The sequence below is a fragment of the Salmo salar genome, unplaced genomic scaffold (genome assembly GCF_905237065.1).
Source record: "Salmo salar unplaced genomic scaffold, Ssal_v3.1, whole genome shotgun sequence".
NCBI lineage: Eukaryota > Metazoa > Chordata > Actinopteri > Salmoniformes > Salmonidae > Salmo > Salmo salar.
Window position 1 is genome coordinate 687,488 of NW_025548549.1, and position 5,652 is coordinate 693,139.

Genomic DNA, 5,652 nt, shown 5'->3' on the forward strand with positions numbered 1-5,652 from the left:
AAATGTTATAAAACAGCATTCAACATGATGCAGACAGATCTTACATTTCTCCAGTGTGTCAGCAAGCTCCTTCTGGTTCATTTTCCTCAGAACGTGCAGTGTGATCTTCAGAGCCCCCTCTCTGGCACTGCTCTCCTGCTTCTCATCTTCAGCATCCACCACTTCCTCATCCTGCTTCTGACTCTCAAAGCCTTCTGGGAGTTCTGGACTAAGAATCCTCTTGAACATCTTCAGCTCGTTCTTCACAAATGTCATCATTTTCTCTTCAAGCAACTAAAATAAATCAAGTAAATAAGTTAAGCAAGAGAACAAATGCTTTCTCATTAACACATTCATGAATAATTGACAGATCAACTTTACTTGAGGAAAACAAAAACAAATGTTCATAACAGGACCACATACACTGAATATAGAGTCCAGGTCTGTTTGATGACTCTGGGAAGACTGACCACTGAGAATCTCTGACTCTGATCTCTCCTGTTGGTTTCTGTGGACAAAACATGAGATTACATCTCCTCATCCAGGGAGTACACACACACACACACACACACACACACACACACACACACACACACACACACACACACACACACACACACACACACACACACACACACACACACACAGGGAGGGAATGTTGTGTTTGTTTAATATTGTTTTAGGACTATGAAAATGGACTAAAGGATTAGCCTGTGGATTATGAAAACAACAAAAAGAAATGTGAAAATGGGAGAGGAGAAATGACTAGAGACAGTGTTGTTTAACTCACTGACCATGACCCATGAGTTCTTCTTACCTTTGTTCAGTAGAAAAGTCTCCCTCTCTAAAGAATATAGGTGGCTTCATAGACTTGTCACTCTTCATGGACACACAGCTGGGTACAGGGGAGGCTGGTCTCTCCTGCTTGATTGGACTTCAACACAACAGAGACAAACATTACATCTCTCATCTACTCTGATCTCAGATGGGAAACATAAGAAGAGTTCCAAAACGCTGTATATCACTTTACAGAAATGAGCTTTTATTGTTTAAAGAAATTATGTATTAATTATTACATCTCTCACAGACAAGGATTTGTTTAAAATCTATCACTTGATGGTTTCATTTCAGACAGACAGGCAGACAGACAGACAGACAGACAGACAGACAGACAGACAGACAGACAGACAGACAGACAGACAGACAGACAGACAGACAGACAGACAGACAGACAGACAGACAGACAGACAGACAGACAGACAGACAGACAGACAGACAGACAGACAGACAGACAGACAGACAGACAGAGCTCAGATGGGGAAACATAAGAAGAGTTTAATTCCAAAACGCTACATATCCATTTTCAGAAATGTTGGTAAATTAGCTTTTATTGTTTAAAGAAATTATTAAAGAGATTGGTGTGTTTTTTCACTATCTAATCATGACATGTTCAATGACAGACATGTATTTGTTTAAAATCTATCACTTAATGATTTCATTTCAGAGAGACAAATAATAATATTTGTTTACAAAATGCTATATATCTGCCTCACTCTCAACTGTGACCGACCGTTTCAATTCGGTCATATGTAGCAACATTTGAAATTGTGTTTTTTACGTTGGATAAAAGTAGAGACTCAGAGCTAGAAAATGATATATCAGACACTACAGTTGGAACAATGGGAAAGTAATTCTGCTTTTAATGTTAATAAACTTGTAACATCACTTTTGAGAAAATGTCCTTTGAATGTTTTGGTACCTACTGGAGAGCTCTTCTTTGTCTACAGGGCTGTTACTTTGGCAGATAATGTTACCCATCTAAATAAATAGTTGTTATATATATAATTAATTAAATGTATGGTGTTTTTGTTTTATGTCATTTTAATTGTTTGTTATGCTATAAACATTTTATTTTATTATAAGTGGTAAAAGGAACTAGAAAATGTTATATTTTGCGATTCTCAGTAATTACTACTTTAGTAAAGAATTACACATTATTCAGTACTACTGCAGTTGCTATATAATTCCAATAGATGGGAGCATAAGACCACAAATGACATTTTAGAAGATTAGATTAGTTTTCTCCCTGGATACACCACCACTACCCCTCACAGGAAAACTCCTGTCTCCACTTCTTTCTGTCCCTTTACACACTGCTAACACAAGAGGAAGGACTGAAAAAGCATTTAACAGATTACTGTGAAGTAATATAATGATGATTCATGTTTATTATTACCTGTTTTTATGCTCATCTTTTGAAATTATACTTCATTAATATAACGATTATCAACAAGTCTGAACATTAATTTAGTCACCTCTAGTTGAGAAAAATGTATTTTCCAGGTACATTAATTGTCAAATTCATCAACCAGCATCGAGCCGCTCTGTCTTCTCTCTCTAGTAGTCAACTCAGCCCCGGTAAAAAGCTGGTGTCGTCGCTCTGCCTTCTCTCTCTAGTAGTCAACTCAGCCCCGGTAAAAAGCTGGTGTCATCACTCTGTCTTCTCTCTCTAGTAGTCAACTCAGCCCCGGTAAAAAGCTGGTGTCTTCACTCTGCCTTCTCTCTCTAGTAGTCAACTCAGCCCCGCTAAAAAGCTGGTGTCGTCACTCTGCCTTCTCTCTCTAGTAGTCAACTCAGCCCCGGTAAAAAGCTGGTGTCGTCGCTCTGCCTTCTCTCTCTAGTAGTCAACTCAGCCCCGGTAAAAAGCTGGTGTCGTCGCTCTGTCTTCTCTCTCTAGTAGTCAACTCAGCCCCGGTAAAAAGCTGGTGTCTTCACTCTACCTTCTCTCTCTAGTAGTCAACTCAGCCCCGGTAAAAAGCTGGTGTCGTTACTCTGCCTTCTCCAGGGGCATGTTGAGGGGAATTTACTAACCGGGAGGGTTGAATTATGTAATTTATTGGCGGGCTGGATGATGCACTCTTGTCTTTTCTATTCCGAGGTTGTTTACTCGCAATATAAGATATTAACATTACTTTTTATAATGCATGTATACTGAGGTTGAGGTTCTGACTAGTGATAATTTACCCGGGGTTCAATACCTGCTATAGTCACTATTATTTTGCTCTCCCAAAAGCAACACAGCCCTAAAACGAGATATATAGCTAACTAAAGTTATGTTAATGAGTGACCATTTTAGAAAATCATGGGACATATAGTCTGTGGTTGCATGCTATTTTATGTCAATCATATTGCTGCTTGTAGCCTATAACTGATGCTTCGTGGTCTTATGCTGCCATCTATTGGAAATATTTAACAATTAAAAGTTATTAATGCACATTCAGACGTTGGTGAGGCAGCTGAGAATTAAAAAAAATAATGGAATGTGTCCAGCCTACTTGAGGCGCCCCGAAAATAATATTTAAAAGATTGGTCCTTGGATACAGAGGGGTTAAACACTAAAGTGCAGGGGTACCAGGTAGTTGAGGTAATAATGAGACTATAAGGAGTACCAGTACTGTGTCAATGTGCAGGGGTACCAGGTAGTTGAGGTAATAATGAGACTATAAGGAGTACCAGTACTGAGTCAATGTGCAGGGGTACCAGGTAGTTGAGGTAATAATGAGACTATAAGGAGTACCAGTACTGAGTCAATGTGCAGGGGTACCAGGTAGTTGAGGTAATAATGAGACTATAAGGAGTACCAGTACTGAGTCAATGTGCAGGGGTACCAGGTAGTTGAGGTAATAATGAGACTATAAGGAGTACCAGTACTGAGTCAATGTGCAGGGGTACCAGGTAGTTGAGGTAATAATGAGACTATAAGGAGTACCAGTACTGAGTCAATGTGCAGGGGTACCAGGTAGTTGAGGTAATAATGAGACTATAAGGAGTACCAGTACTGAGTCAATGTGCAGGGGTACCAGGTAGTTGAGGTAATAATGAGACTATAAGGAGTACCAGTACTGAGTCAATGTGCAGGGGTACCAGGTAATTGAGGTAATAATGAGACTATAAGGAGTACCAGTACTGAGTCAATGTGCAGGGGTACCAGGTAGTTGAGGTAATAATGAGACTATAAGGATTACCAGTACTGAGTCAATGTGCAGGGGTACCAGGTAGTTGAGGTAATAATGAGACTATAAGGAGTACCAGTACTGAGTCAATGTGCAGGGGTACCAGGTAGTTGAGGTAATAATGAGACTATAAGGAGTACCAGTACTGAGTCAATGTGCAGGGGTACCAGGTAGTTGAGGTAATAATGAGACTATAAGGAGTACCAGTACTGAGTCAATGTGCAGGGGTACCAGGTAGTTGAGGTAATAATGAGACTATAAGGAGTACCAGTACTGAGTCAATGTGCAGGGGTACCAGGTAGTTGAGCTAATAATGAGACTATAAGGAGTACCAGTACTGAGTCAATATGCAGGGGTACCAGGTAGTTGAGGTAATAATGAGACTATAAGGAGTACCAGTACTGAGTCATTGTGCAGGGGTACCAGGTAGTTGAGGTAATAATGAGACTATAAGGAGTACCAGTACTGAGTCAATGTGCAGGGGTACCAGGTAGTTGAGGTAATAATGAGACTATAAGGAGTACCAGTACTGAGTCAATGTGCAGGGGTACCAGGTAGTTGAGCTAATAATGAGACTATAAGGAGTACCAGTACTGAGTCAATGTGCAGGGGTACCAGGTAGTTGAGGTAATAATGAGACTATAAGGAGTACCAGTACTGAGTCAATATGCAGGGGTACCAGGTAGTTGAGGTAATAATGAGACTATAAGGAGTACCAGTACTGAGTCATTGTGCAGGGGTACCAGGTAGTTGAGGTAATAATGAGACTATAAGGAGTACCAGTACTGAGTCAATGTGCAGGGGTACCAGGTAGTTGAGGTAATAATGAGACTATAAGGAGTACCAGTACTGAGTCAATGTGCAGGGGTACCAGGTAGTTGAGGTAATATGTACATGTAGGTCGGGGTAAAAGTGACTAGGCAATCAGGATAGAGATTACATCTCCTCATCCAGGGAGAGCACACACACACACACACACACACACACACACACACACACACACACACACACACACACACACACACACACACACACACACACACAGGGAGGGAATATTGTGTTTGTTTAACATTGTTTTAGGACTATGAAATGGACAAAAGGATTAGCCTATGGATTATGAAAACAACCAAAAGAAATGTGAAAATGGGAGAGGAGAAATGACTAGAGACAGTGTTGTTTAACTCACTGACCATGACCCATGAGTTCTTCTTACCTTTGTTCAGTAGAAAAGTCTCCCTCTCTAAACACTATAGGACGATCCATAGACCGGTCACTCTTCATGGACACACAGCTGGGTACAGGGGAGGCTGGTCTCTCCTGCTTGATTAGTCTTCAACACAACAGAGTCAAACATTACATCTCTCATCTACTCTGATCTCAGATGGGGAACATAAGAAGAGTTCCAAAACGCAACATATCACTTTACAGAAATGAGCTTTTATTGTTTAAAGAAATTATGTATTAATTATTACATCTCTCACAGACAAGGATTTGTTTCAAATCTATCACTTGATGGTTTCATTTCAGAGAGACAAAAATCATGTTTTTTTATGCAAAATGCTATATATCTCCCTCACTCTCAAATGTGACCGACCGGCTCAATTTGGTCATTAACTAAATAACTACATATATAGTGATTTTGGTTTATGTCAGTTTAATT

General features: G+C 40.0%; 1 long non-coding RNA gene across 1 annotated transcript; it reads right to left on the reverse strand.

Moving 5' to 3' along the window:
- Positions 1–430: 430 nt before the first annotated feature.
- On the reverse strand, positions 431–5,246 carry LOC123733126 (uncharacterized). The gene is made up of 3 exons (XR_006763606.1): positions 5,206–5,246; positions 797–913; positions 431–487 (listed from the first exon to the last, which is right to left on the reverse strand). It is a non-coding gene; the product is annotated as an uncharacterized lncRNA (long non-coding RNA).
- Positions 5,247–5,652: the final 406 nt, after the last annotated feature.